Source organism: Sus scrofa, chromosome 6 (genome assembly GCF_000003025.6).
Source record: "Sus scrofa isolate TJ Tabasco breed Duroc chromosome 6, Sscrofa11.1, whole genome shotgun sequence".
Classification (NCBI taxonomy): domain Eukaryota; kingdom Metazoa; phylum Chordata; class Mammalia; order Artiodactyla; family Suidae; genus Sus; species Sus scrofa.
This window is the reverse complement of record NC_010448.4, coordinates 33,716,472-33,731,353: the sequence shown is the minus strand read 5'-3', so window position 1 is coordinate 33,731,353 and position 14,882 is coordinate 33,716,472. Positions and strand designations below refer to the sequence as shown.

Below are 14,882 nucleotides of genomic sequence, written 5' to 3'. Positions count from 1 at the left end.
GTTCCCGAAGTCCTGCGCCCGAGGGACAAACTAAACTTCGGTTGAGTAATGGGGAGGAGGGGGGTGCAGATACACAATCCCTGCCCTATCTCGCTATCGGGAAACGAGAGGGCTCATAAGGACGCCCCAATTCGGGAGCGCCCTGGAGTCTGGAGAGCTACACAGTCGGTTCGCGCGAAGTGGGCATCAATCTTCTGAATAGAGTTTCGGGTCCTCTAGACCCTACTGCGCTCCCCCATGACTCTTTCTTTAGTGGGTTTTTTCTTTTTTGTCTTTTTTATCCTTTTTAATCTAAATATTTTGTGTGAGGGTGAATGTTTCTGTTTTTCTCCTACCGACTAATTTTATTCTTGGTTAACTTCTCCTTTCTCCTCCTTGCTCGCCCTCTCTTCACCTTTTCATTTCTCCCTATTTTTTCCTCTCTTTTGCCCTCGCTCGGTTACACACACACACGCACGCGCGCACACACACGCCCCCTCTCTACCTCGCTCTCCCTTTCTCCCCAGGTCCTGTTGGTTACCGTAGATTTTGATAAAAAGACAAACGAAGCCATCAGTGGCGCTGATGTTGAAGAATGAAGATAATAATGTTTCCATAGGTGGTGCTTCAAATGCCATTATTTCTCACTGAATATTTAAAGAGATCCCTCGGCAAAGATGAATCTGCGTGCTCCTGGGGTGCGAGCCGCTCGCTTTCCTCCAGACCCCCGGGAAAGTGTGCAGGAGCACGTGTAAAACCAACCCCCCCACTCCGCAAACTGTGGTCCTCACAAACACCCCAGCCCACCCTCTCTCAGAGGGTGCACTTGCACGTTCGTTTCTCCGCTTACGCCCGCGTTTGGAGCCGCCCGCCTAACAATCTTGGCTTCTTGAAAGTCCGGGCCTCCCGGGCACCGTGTGCTGCCGGGAACCGAGCCTAGCTGGCTGTCCCGCAAACCCTTCCTCCCGGTACGCAGCGCGTACGCAGGGAGAAGCTCCCGGGCAGAGCTTCACACGTGTTCGTTACTTGCTGTGTTGCTGTGTGTGTGATTAAGGACGGGGGGGGGAGCTTTCGCCCCCCACCAAAACACCGAAACAAACAACCAAACGAAATGCGCACGCAAAATCAGCTTCGCGATGTTTCATTAAAAATGGGCGAGCAGAGACGAATTAATTGGGAGATCCAAACTTTAATAACTTTTTTCGTTTTTTCGCGTCCTCGAAAGCATAGAGGGGCGCGTCTGGCTCCGTGCGCAGCGTCCCCGGCTAATTTCTTGTTTGTTTTCTTTCCTTCTGTGGCCCGAAGAGAAGAGAGAGGAGGTGGAGGAGGGGGGATGGGAGGAGGGGGATGGTCGGAATGGCGGAGAGAGGAGAATTGGTCTTTATTGTTGATGGCAATACATCAATTACGGGCCATTGTCTCCGGCCGGAGTTCCGTGGTTCGCAGACGCGGGCGCCGCACTGTCAGCGCGCTCCGGTGAGGCTTCGTGTGCCGCAAGGCAAAGAAATAATTAAATTAATAAAAATGGAGACCGAGTGGGGGTTGATCTGTACTTTTGAGGGGGTAGAAAGAAGGCAGCGAGTGCGAGCGAGGTGCCGAAGCCGGAGCCCATCCCCACGCCCTGTTCACCCAAGAGACCAGCGCGCTCTACGGGGGGTCGCAGGTCGCCGCCTTGGGTGGGGCAACTGCTGTGCGGGGGAGGGAGATTCGGGCTAACGGGGCTCGGACTAGCCGATCCCACCAAGGCCTGAAATGGGGGTGGCCTGAAGTGAGGCAGAGGCTGCGCCGGGGTCGTGACCTCGTGGGCCAACGGGAACCGCATGCACCGGGGGAGGCGCTTGGCTTGTCTCGCAAACTCCCATTTGGGGGGCTTGATGCCTGTGTTTCTGCTAATACATCCCCTCAGTTTTCCCAGGACCTACTGCGTCCACGGTGGGTTTGGCCGGACTGAAGGGCTGTGACCCAAGGCCGCGGGCCACAACTGAGTTCCCAGTGAAGGGGTTTCCCAGCCTCTCCGCTTCATCTCCTCATCCTCGGAAGGGGATAGCGTGTTGAGCTTCCTTTTCTCAAGGCCTGGTTCTTGAACCCTCAACAACATCTTATCCTGACCCAGTCTGACCCGGATTTGGGATGGAGCCTGGAATGAGGCCTGGCCTGGGCCCGGGACCCTCCTTCTCTTTCCTCCGGTGCTCTACCCTCGAACTTAAGGTCGCCCCCAAGGGCCCTGCCCGAACCCCTGATTCCTCAGCCCCCCCAGCCCCAGGCCCTGCTAGCCCCGCATCTGGAGGCCGAGAGGGCAGGGGAGGAGGTTTCGTTTTCTTGTGCCAGGCAGAAAGCGGTAAAAAGGCGGCAGCGGCGTCCCGCGGGCAGGGGCGGGGGTGGAGGCACGCCGCCGATGGTATCAGCATTATTGATGGGGAAATATTAGGGGCAGGAGCCCGGCGATCAGGTTCCCAGTCCCTCCCCTATCCGGAGGTGGGAGGGACGGAGTGGGTGGTGGTGGCGGTGGCGGTGGCGGTGGCATGTGTTGGGATGCGGGAGGCCGAATGCACCCGCATTAACCACTTCTGAGGTTTATTTATATTCTTCTCGTCTGAAAGTTGAGGTGGGGGCGGGGGGAGGGAGGAAAGATTGACTTGGCTATTACCCTAGCCCTTAAGCTCTTTCCCAGGGTCGCGACCAGAGTCGTGGGAGGAGGGGGAGGGGACAGGAAAAATGATTAAAAAGCAAAGACCAAGTTTGGAAAGCCCACCGTAGGCTGGCTTATTTTCCCAGCCCCGGTACTCCGCTTCCCCGAGAGTTTCAGAAACTCCTTCCTTAACCGAACCGCTGTCGCTCAAATCCTAACCGCTCCTCGGCCACTGCAGAGGCTTCGAACCCGAGGCCTGGGGGAGCAGGCTCAGGTGGGTAACCCTGGCCCCTGCGGAGCCTGTGCTGTGAGCGCTTTGCGCACTGGCTCCCCTGCAGCCAAGTCCCGGTGGCGGCGAAAAGGCGCACTTTCGGGGGGAACCCGCCGCCCGCAGCCAAGGGCTATCTCCAGACCGGCGCCGGGTGCAGCGCGGGGACCAGGCGCCCAGGCGCCGGCTCCGGCGGGAAATTCAGCCGTGGCGAGCGGAGGGCGGGCTCGGTAACCAGCCGCTCGCATCCCAGCCACGGGTCCCACACTGCTGGCAAACTTGGTCTTTCTTCTCTGCAGGGCCGTCCCCACACGGGCATTTAGAAACCGACTTCGCCGGCGATCGCAAGTGCCTGTGATTTTTTTTTTTTTTTTTTTTACTTTCCCTCTGCATTGAGCGTCTTGCACTTAAATTCACAGCGCCTCGCATGCAACAGTGCCTCGCTAAGGGGTCTCTGGGTATAAAATTCCTCCCAAAGGAAATGTCTTGAGGTAGAGAAAGTGAAAAAGACTAATCGAATTTATAAAAAGAAAACCTTTGCTTCCTTTTGGTTAAAATCCCTCTGCGGTTTTCTGAGCGTGAAAAACAAAAAATCATCACCATGCAATAGAGTGTAGCTAATTCCTGGAACCTATTAGTAGGATGTCCAGAAAGCCCCAGCAGGGCTCACAGATTCCCATCTTCCAGCTCAAGAAGTAGGACTTTTGGATCCAGTGAATAGTAATCGGTTCTTCTATGGTATCTGTTGGGAATAAGCGTGAGCTCTGCAGAGCCCTGGACTCTGTGTGCATTTGGGGGTGTGACTGGGGGGGACTGCCAGGAAACTCATTTTCATTAATTAAAGGGATCTGCTCAAATGACCCCCCCCCTCCAGGGGCTCCTAGATGAACTAATTTAGCAAATCCCTTGCAACAAACTTACACACACACACACACACACACACTCTCTCTGCTTCTTTCTCCATCAAAAAGATCCTTTTTTTAAAGAACAGTAGAACAGTTCAATAATTCCCAGAGAGGTGCATCTTGGTTTTATAAAAAGCTGTGTATAGTGAGACCTTGCCTGGGGTGGGCTTCTTTTTGGTCAGCATTGAGGCGAATACCTTTTGGTTCCTGTTTACTCAGTCCAAGGGCCACATGGGGTTCAGAACCATCCTGGGATCCTGGCCCTTGTTTGCCTGGCAGCCCATGAGCAAGGCCAGACTGTCACTCACATGATGGGTAATTTACAAATCCCACAAGTCTCAGCTGAGCTACGACTTTCTTAGGGCATATTTCTCTGTACTGAGAAAGTGCTGTCTCTGAGGGAGAGAGGTGTTTCTTCTTGGGGCTGCAGTGAGTCAGAGTTGCAGCTTGACCCTGTCCCCATGGTAAATGTCAATCCATCCATCCTGTGTGGTCCAAACCTGCATCCTTTATACCTCCATATGCATAATGAGAAAAAAAAGGTGGGGGGCAGGGCGGGAGAGATGGCCCACCCCTCTCTTCTTCGCCTTCTTTCACCTTTTCCAGGTCCAGGGAATTTTCTAAATTGTCGTACTGCTATTTCTTTCTCCCACTGTTCTTCCTCATCTCTCCAGCTCCAGTTGTAAGTGGAGCTTTACATTTAAGGGGCTGACATTTCCCAGTTCCAATGCCATGTCTCCTTGCTTCTCAAAACCGAGGCAATTAATTATCTCTTAGGTTACAATCCTGAACCATCAACCCCTACCCATTCATACCAGGAACTAGCTCCAACTTTTTCTTCCTCTTCTCAGTTATAACTCTCATTCTGTCCTGGCCTCCATTCTTTCGTCCACGTCCCCCCGCCTTCAGAGTCTTTGATTCTTTGACATATATTATAACAAAACCCAATCCTGGGAAGCCTTGCTCAGAATCTCACTCAGGTTGTAATGGATGTAACTTCTGCTTAGAACTTGGCTGAGGGTTTGCTGTGGCCTTCTCCCGGAGCCTGAAATGGGGAAGATGCAGGCAAATCTCTCCTTCTCCAACCCAAACAAACAGATTTCAGGAGAATCAGGGTGAAAATACTTTCCAGGTTTGTTTTTCTTTTCTTGTTCCCTCCTGAACCCTTTTGCCCCTCTGGTTTGGGAGAAAAGTGCTAAGAAAATCAGCCTCCTAGCTCAGCGTCCCTCCACACTCCCGCCCCCTTGACAACCTGTCCTCTCCGGATCTCAGATATCTGCCACCGACTGGCTTTATTCCCAAGTCCTACTCCGGCATTGGAGTCAGGCTATTAGGGTTCTCTTCGGGGCTCTATCGTTTGACAGTATCCTGGGAACGCAGTCCTAGGTATGTACCCATGTGGTGAGTAGCTTCAATCACATTCATCTCGCTACCCTCTGTTTCCTGCTCCATAAAGGAGAGCTAATGGAGAGGAAGCATAGGGTTTTAAGAGTGCCCTGTAAGACTCTGCTTTGCCCCTTCCTAGCGGTGCAACCTCATCAGCTTCCAACAGTTTCTCATCTGTTAAATGGAGATAATAATAGTCCTTATTTCATAGAGCTCTTGAGGGTTAAAAGAGTTAATATGTATGAAGAATTGAGACTAGAGGCTGGTATATAATTAGCACAACCTAAGTGTTAACTGGTATTGTTATTACCTCACAGGCTTGTTGTGGGGATCAAATGATACTATAGCTAAAATATCACTCTCTATTCATTCATGCATCTATTCATGTATCTATTTATTCATTCACTCTCCTGAATCACATGGGAGGCTTGGGGCTACAACTGGGAAACAAACACTATCCTTCCTTTCCTTGCTTACAGACAATGAATCAAGCAGATTATTTCCTGGGAGCATGTTTTTATTGCCTGGCTCAGTGTTGGGGCTGAGGGGGAACAGAATAGGGTAAAACTGTGTGTGAGCTCAGGGAATTTCTAACAGGAAGTCTCAACTACTAAAGAAATTTGCAACTAGAGCAGGTGATGCATGAGCCCAAGTCCTGTTGGGCAAGTGGGTCCTTTGGGCCAGGGACAGAGAATCTTCACACTTCTAGAAACTTCCATGGTGGATATGGAAGTGGCCCATTGCTTGGGCACCAGGCTGTATGCACCTGGTGGTTTTATGTGGCTCACATATTTGTCTTTTTGATTGCATGGATTCCTCTGTAGAAAACAAAACAAAACAATAAAACGGGTGCTGTGTTTCTCTGGCCCCCCTGAAAGGTATAAATCTCTTTCTCTGTTTACTTAGAACACTTGCATCTACTCTTTTGCTTTCCATTTTTGTCAGATGATAAACACTAGCCATGGTCATTGCAGTAGAGCATCCTATAGCCAAATCAAACAGTTGCGATGGAAAGCCCTCCTCTCAGCCTGTCCTGCTCCCCCCCAGGTGTGTGTCTTTTCTGGGTACAGAGTCTCTAATGGCTGCTGCATGGACCAACTTAGTCTTCGTGTTATAGCCAGATAACCATGTTGTGAGCAAATGTCATGTAACATTTACTGGCAGAACACAAAGTGCTCTTGAGAGCCCCCCCCTTCCCCGCCTGCCCGTGCTTTGAGATTAAAACACATTTTATGGTTAGAATCTGGAAAAAGAGCGAGAGAGTCTGGACCAAAAAAAAAAAAAAAAAATAGCTGTTAGCAGTGGAGTCGTGTGCAAAACGGGACAGGCAATAGCACATGTGCAACGTTTTCCATGTAATCTCGGCTTCCTTGTGAAGCATCCGCCAGCACGTGGAGTCTAAGGCAGTCGCAGGTGTCAGGGAGCAGAGGGTGAGGTTTCTTTTTTTCCCAAGTGCGGAGGGAGCAGACTCGATTGAATCTGTCACTTGATGTCCTTCTCCTCAAAAATAGTGCTCGGAGGCCCTCAGGGACTTTTTTTAGAGGCTCTTAGGAGCTTGGCAGTATGTAAATTATGCGTGAGTGTCCTTCATAGTTCCCCGTGGTCACAATCAGAGGGATTTAAACATGATTTAGCCTTTCGGATGATTTGTGGGAGCACTGGAGCCAGCCAGTGCAGTGGTGAGAGCCCAGGCTGGGCTTCTCACCATTGCATTAAATAGGTCTTGGCTGCTCGGTCCTTTCTCCTCCTGACCTTGGAGTTGGTCTGCAAGTGGCTCCCCACCCCCCCTGCCCCCACCGCCCCAGCGTTGGTGAGTGGCCTCCCAAATGTCTTTACCATATCAGGGAGCTCTGAGATGTTTCCAAATGGAAGGATTTGTAGCTTTAAAATATACACTTCAAGAGTTCCCTGGTGGCTCAGTGGGTTAAGGATCTGGCATGGTCACTGCTGTGGCTCAGGTTGCTGCTGTGGCCCGGGTTCAATCCCTAGCCTGGGACTTTCCATGTGCCACAGGCACAGCCAAAAAAAAAAAAAAAAGTTAAAAAAAATACAATTCAATGGGGCACAAAGTTTGCCATTCATTCAATCCTCCATTCATTCAACCAACTTTTTTTTTTTTTTTTGTCTTTTTGCTATTTCTTTGGGCCACTCCCACAGCATATGGAGGTTCCCAGGCTAAGGGTCGAATCGGAGCTGTAGCCACTGGCCTACACCAGAGCCACAGCAACGCGGGATCCCAGCCGTGTCTGCAACCTACACCACAGCTCACGGAAACACCGGATCGTTAACCCACTGAGCAAGGGCAGGGACCGAACTTGCAACCTCATGGGTCCTAGTCGGATTCGTTAACCACTGCACCACGACGGGAACTCCTCAACCAACTTTTATTGCGTGCCTACTATATAGGTATTTAGTGTTCACTGCGCTCCATATAGGTATTTTAGGCATGAATGATATAATTGTGAACCAGACAGATAAGGTCTCTGGTCTTCTGAAGCCAGCATTCTAATGGAGATAGAGATTTTAAAAATGCAGTATGCGTAGAGATCTATGTGTATAGAGTGTATAAAATTGCATGAAGTGATGGAGAGTGATTCGGATGGAGGCATAAGGAGAAATATTTGGAGGGATCAGGGAAGACCTTGGGTGAAGTGAGTTCTGTGTTGAGGTGTGAACGATGAGCTGAGCAGAAATGTCAGGACGTGAGCATTCCAGGCTAAGGAAAGAGCAACTGCAAAGACCCCGAGAAGTTTGGCTTGGAGAAGTTTGCTTCTTTTCCTTCTTCCCTTTTCCACTCCTCCTCCTTGTTATTATACTTTCAGGAGGCTTGGGGAACTTAAGTATCTTTTTTTTTTTTTAATTGGTTTTTCCAGGACTTCCCACTGTGGCTCAGCAGGTTAAGAACCTGTCACAGTGTCCATGAGGATGCAGGTTCAATCCCTGGCTTTGTCCAGTGGCTTAAGGATCCAGTGTTGCCACAAGCTGCAACGTAAGTTGAAGATGTGGCTCAGATCTGGGGTAGCCGTGGCTGTGGCATAGGCGTCAGCAAGCTTTGATTTGACCCCTACCTAGCTTGGGAACTTGCATATGCTGTAGGTATGGCCCTAAAAAGAAAAAAATTGGTTTTTCCGGTTGAGTAGATAAAAGAAATTGTGGAACATCCATGCTGAATGAACTACTGATACTTGCAACGATGCGGATGACTCTCAAAAGTATTATTCTGAGTGAAAGAAACCAGAACCAAAAGAATACATAGAGCTCTATGTATATAACATGCCAGAAAATGCAAATCAATCTGTAGTGACAGAAAGCAAATGAGTGGTTTAATGGTTGCCCGGGGATGGAGTGGGAGGGAAGGAGAGATTTAAGCATCCTAAGGAAACTTTGGGGGCGGGTAATCGAAATATTTGCTGTCTCCATTGTAGTGATGGTTTCCCAGTGCTATACTGATATTTCAAAACCGATCAAATTGTATACTTTATGTATGTGTGGTTCAGTATATTCAAACTGCAGCTCAATCAAGTTGAAAAACTAGGTTTCTCACCCCCAAACAATGTTGGGAATAGGTGTTCCAAATAAGGAATTGAAAGAGAAAATGAAACGTTCCACTGTTGCATTTAAACACTTGAAGCCTCAAAGTTCTTTTGAGACTTGGTCACATTTGAGAACAAATATTGGCTTGAGTGGCACTGGGATTGGTGCCTACACTGACCCTGGAAAAAGAATCAAGATTTCCTTGTGACTTTGAGTCAAACAAACAAACAGAAAGTCCTTTGAATGCTGAATACTAATCCAGTCATCGAATTAGAGGACCCCATGGGTGGTGAGAGAGACAGGGATGGCCCCCCCGAACAGGTGCATCCAGATAGCGGTCAGGGTCTAAAGCTGCACTAACACCATTCAAGCTGACTTATGGCTTACTGATGGGATGATCATTTTGAAGTGCCATAGATCATGACTTGGCCATGAAGGATGATCTTTTGGTGAAAAATCAGGTGTTTTGTTCTTTTTTTTCCTCTAATGTGTCATGGAACGATACTTTTGTAGAATACAACAAAAATATATTACTAGGAAAAAATGGAATGGAAAACAGAGTCACACAAGGCACAAGCCCCAAAATGGTATTACAGGCATACACCTTGGAGATAGTTGTGGGTTTGGTTCCAGACCACTGCGATAAAGCAGATAAAGCAAGAAAGCAAATCACACAGATGTTTTGGTTTCCCAATGCATATAAAAGTTATGTTTACACTACACTGTAGTCTATTAAGTGGGCAATAGCATTTGTCTGAAAAAAGCAACATACAGACCTTAATTAAAAATACTTTATTGCTGGAGTTCCCACTGTGGCGCAGCAGGTTAAGGATCCAGCATTGTCTCAGGGGTGACTCCAGTTTGATCCTTGGCCCTGCTCAGTGGGTTAAGGATCTAGCATTGCCACAGCTATGGTGTAGGTCAAAGCTCTGGCTCGGATTTGATCCCTGGCCTGGGAACTTCCATATGCTGTGGGTGCGGCCAATAATAATAATAATAATAATAATAATTTATTGCTAAAATACGCTAACTTTCATCCGAGCCTTTAGTGAGTTATCATAATAACATCAAAGATCAGTGATCACAGATCATCATAACAAATATAATAAAAGTGAAAAGCTTTGAAATATTGTGAAAATTACTAAAATGTGACACAGAGACATGAAGTGGACAAATGCTGTTAGGAAAATGGTGCCAGTAGTTTACTAGATGCAGAGTTGCCACAAACCTTTAATTTGTTAAAAAAAAAGAAAGAAAGAAAGAAAAAGAAAGAAAGAAAGGAAAAAAAAAACCAACCAAAAACAAAAACAAAAAAAAATGCAAGATCTGCAAAGTATAGTAAAACAAGGTACACCTGTTTTCAGCAAACATAAAAATGTTCTGGGAAACTGCCAAATTAGCTTCTAAATGCTTATTTTCAATTTCTCTGGTTGTGATGTGGCAGAGTGACAACAAACTGGACCAAGCACTGGTCCAAAGACCACTGTCTGAGTAGCTCTGGAGCAGTTCAGATCCTTGCAGCTTGTGTGGTCCCAAGGGCAGTAGCAGTATGTGAAATGCTGGTTGCTGTTAGTGCTCGGGGAAGCTGGATGGGACTTGTGGTGGCCAGAGTCCCAAGGGCCAGTCTACCTCTGGTCACAAGGAGCTTTTTCCTTTTATCACACTGAGCCACGCAGATGTTCCAGCAGGTCTCTGTGGAAAAAGGTCAGGAGGCACCTTCGACCAATGGTTCTCACACTTTAGAGAGCAAAGCGATTGCGGGGCGGGACTTGCCAAAAATGCAAATTTCTGAACCATAGCTCCATATATTTGGATTCAGTATTCAGTATCCGAGGAGCGAGGGCCAGGAATCAGCATTTTCATCAGGGCATAGTGTTACCTGGACAGGGACTCCTGTGCACGCCTTCCAAGGACCCCATCTGGAGAAGAACTCATGCAGATGTAGTGGAGGTGGGCCAGCGGTGGGGAAATCTTTCCATCACTAAGCACTGGCTTCTCTCCACCAGCTACACTTAAGACCAGAAAGTCAACCAAGAGATGCTTCCCTCAGCGTTCTTAGCCTCGGCAAGAGACATCGTTTCATTTCAACAGAGAAGCAACCTCCTAAGTGACATAGGAACTCACCGATTCTTTAAGAGATCAAGAGAATCAGACAGCCTGTCTGGATTTGACCTCCAGAAGAGCTCCTTAGGAGATGTCGTTATTACCACTGAAAGTGGCCCGATGTTGAGCCCACAGAAGCTGGGCACCACCCCCTCTCCTGGGCCGTCCTCGGCAGACTGGATTCCTTATGGCCCCTGGCTCCTGAGTCAAATTCTTTGGCGGGGTGTTTGGTGCCTGCTTCATAGCTGCAAGGGAGGCTGGGGAAATTGATGAGTGGTGTTTTCCGCTTCTGTTCCAAGCGTGATCTCAGGCTTTTGTGGTGGGACGGCCCCTGAGCTGGGAGAACCAGAAGAATGTCCAGTGTCCCTCCAGACGCAGAGCCTCGATCACCATCTGAGACTTTCACGCTGTCTTTGTATTTTCCTGAGCATCACAGGAGGCCCAGAGAATACTGTTGAAGGCAGTGGTGAGCTCCCCTGTGGGCATGTAGAACAGTATCAACCTTTTTGCTGGGCTCCCTCCTCTGCATGTGAATGGGGCTCCTTTGCTCTCTTAGCAGCTCAACCTGAAGAGCTAGGGGATCCCTGAGAAGACTCATCAGGCACCATCAGCCCTCAGTAGCCCCCTGGAATGTTCTCAGAAAAAAGAGGGGAAGAAGGTGAGTGCTGTTTGTTGCATACATGCCAGCACACAGCCTGGCACATGTTAGCGCCATGAATGCCACCAGGAACTGTCAGGAGTGTTTTCTATTTTCCCCATTTTACAGGTGAGAAAACTGAGGCTCTTGAGGAATTTCTCTGGCACCACTGATCTTTGGAGCTGCTGGATACCTGAAAGCAGGTCTCGTGACATCTTTATGAGAAAACAAAGCAAAACCAAACTAAATGGAATTTAAGGACAACAAAAACATATTCAAGTTGTAGGAAGCCTGGGTGAGGAAGGGACCGTGGGGCGGGAACCTAATCTGTGTCTCCATCTTGATTTCAAAGGGCAGGATGATAGAATTTGAGGGGACAGTTTCATTAAAATCTCTGGAGCTGTTGGAGTTCCCATCGTGGCTCAGTGGTTAATGAATCCGACTAGGAACCATGAGGTTGCAGGTTTGATCCCTGGCCTTGCTCAGTGTGTTAAGGATCCAGCATTGCCATGAGCTGTGGTGTAGATTGCAGATGTGGCTCGGATTCCACGTTGCTGTGGCTCTGGTGTAGGCCGGCGGCAACAGCTCTGATTAGATCCCTAGCCTGGGAACCTCCATACGCTGCAAGAGCGGCCCTAGAAAAGGCAAAAAGACAAAAACAAAAACAAACAAAAAAAGCCTCAGGAGCTGTGGTTGCTTTGTTTTTTTTTTTTTGTCTTTTTGCTATTTCTTGGGCCGCTCCCAAGGCATATGGAGGTTCCCAGGCTAGGGGTCGAATCAGAGCTGTAGCCATCGGCCTACACCAGAGCCACAGCAATGTGGGATCCGAGCCGTGTCTGCAACCTACACCGCAGCTCACGGCAACGCCGGATCGTTAACCCACTGAGCAAGGGCGGGGACCAAACCCGCAACCTCATGGTTCCTAGTTGGATTCGTTAACCACTGCGCCACAACAGGAACTCCTGCTTTGTATATTTTTAAATGGGTGATCTTTGAACACCTCTGATTTGGAGCTGATGAAACTGATGGCTTGCTTTAAGCAAAGCAACCCACCCCAGGGAATGAAACCATCCCTGGTCCTAGATGAGTTCAGAGCTGAAGCTGGTGGTCAGTGACCTCCTAGCCCCCAATCCTGCCTTCCGTGTGATTCAGTAGTTAAGACAGCAGAAACGGATCGGAGTTGAAAAGCAGTATGGGCGTAGTAGAACGAGCCATGGTTCGCGAAAAGGATGTCTCAGTTAAAACCCCTGCTCCGGTGAGGAGCAGCAGGATTTTCCCCCAAGTCCTTTGAGCTGATGGAGCTTCATTTCCCTCCTGTGTCACCCGAGGGACTTCATCTGTGTCATCACCTGTCTGGGGGGTGGTGAGCAGCCACCAGGCTGTCGGCTCCACTAGGGCAGGGCACATGGTGGGCGATCAATACGTCTTTGTTGAATGAATGAATCCAGTGGGAGAAAGCTATCGCGGTGCATCTGTGTACACTCTAAAATGCTGACAGATGCTAGCGGTGTTGTGCTTTATGAGAAAGCAGGGCCTCAACTTTTGTTGCATTCAGAAGTGTCCTGTAGATCTTGTCAGAATGCAGATTCTGAATGGGAAGGTCAGGGCTGGGGCCTGGGCTTCCGAATTTCTAATAAGCTCCCGACTGATGGAGATGCTGCGAATCATGGTAGTGAGGATGGAACTAAGTGATCAGCAAATGCGCAGGTCATGCAGGATGGGGGTGGGGTGCGAGAGGGGTCCCCTAGGCCAGTGATCTGCCAATAGGAGCATGGCTCAGCTCTCTAGCTCATCCTGGTTCCAGAAATAAACCCAGTCTGATACCAGGCCTGTGAAGGGGTCGGAAGCATCTGTTCTTTCTTCTCATGGAGCAGTGAGTGCAGCCTGGCCATGGTGGTATCCCACACTGGCCATATTTGGTGATAGTGATCCCTCTGGCTGCCCGTTACGCTGAGTCACCCGTGCGTGGCACTAGCATTAATAACCACTAATACTTGTTATGTGAGGTGTGTGCTGAGCACCCAGCGCAACCTTGGCATGTGAGAGGCACTCCGGAAAAGGTAGCTACTGCTGCAGATGAGGCTTGTTGTATGAAATCTTTGCATCTCTTTTAGTTCTCTTGGCAGCGCAAGGATGTGGGCGTTAATTGTGTGGCTCTGGAATGTCTCTCTCTGGATCCTGGACATACTGGGCCTTTCTTACCTCTGCACCTTTGCTCAGAGCAGTGGTTTTCCCCTGGGCGCGGTTTCCACCCCTAGGGACATGGGACAGTGTCTGGAGCCATTTTGGGTTGTCATGATTTGGGAGGGTGGGGTTTGCTACCGGCTGCTAGTGAGAGACCACAGATGATGCCAAACATCCTACAGTGCAGTGGACATCCCGCCACAGCTAATAGTTACGGGACCTAAAATGCCATGGTGCAGGAGTTCCCACTGTGGCTCAGAGGTTTAAGAACCCAACATAGTGTCCGTGAGGTTGCAGGTTCCATCCCTGGCCTTGCTCAGTGGGTTAAGGATCTGGTGTGGTCACCAGCTGCAACATTAGCAGATGTGGCTCAAATCTGGTGTTGCTGTGGCTGTGGTGTAGGCCAGCAGCTGCAGCTCTGATTCTACCTCTGATCTCGGAACTTCCTCATGCAGCAGGCGACGCCCTAAAAGGGACAGAGCAAGGAAGGAAGGAAAGAAAGAAAGGGAAAGGGAGAGAGAGAGAGAAATGCCATAGGGCTTACGCTGAGAACTTCTGGATTTGTTTTTCCAGAATTCTTTCCCCAGTTCCACCTGTGAATTATCTACAGTTCTCTAAGCTGACTTTGGAATAATCTCCTTATGCTATTTTCCCAACTTTTAAGACTGAGAGCATCTCTAATGCTGTGGGTTCAAATCTAGGCTGGGAGAGCTTCCCCACCGTTCCCACACCCTAGCCAACTGCCCTTTATGATGAGGGGTCGTGGGCAGGGCGGTTGTGTTGGCTGTTCAGCATGGGTAGAGGAAGGGAGAAGAGGGCCCACTGGCTCTATGCCTGTGTTGTCTGTTCCAGGCCCCAGAGCTCTCGTCTGCTTCCTCCTTTGCTCTGGGTCGGCTCAGGGTCTACCCGGAGTAAGGAGGCAGAACGCTTAGCCTCCTCTTGGCTGCACCATACACTTTTTTTTTTTTTTTTTTTAAAGACAGAAGGAGGGGCGTTCCCATGGTGGCTCAGCAGAAACGAATCAGACTAGCATCCGTGACGACGCAGATTCAATCCCTGGCCCCGCTCAGTGGGTTAAGGATCCAGCATTGCTGTGGCTGTGGTGTAGGCCGGCAGCTGCAGCTCTGATTGGACCCCTAGCCTGGGAACTTCCATATGCTGTGGGTAAGGCCCTAAAATGACCAAAAAAAAAAAAAAAATTAAAAATAATAAAAAAATAAAGACAGAAGGAGGGAGAAAAAATCATGCCAGGCAACT

At 49.2% G+C, this 14,882-nt stretch overlaps 1 long non-coding RNA gene across 1 annotated transcript; it reads right to left on the bottom strand.

The window, feature by feature from the left end:
- Window positions 1,006–7,306, bottom strand: LOC110260963. Its single transcript, XR_002344613.1, has 2 exons — window positions 1,902–7,306; window positions 1,006–1,461 (listed from the first exon to the last, which is right to left on the bottom strand). It is a non-coding gene; the product is annotated as an uncharacterized LOC110260963 (long non-coding RNA).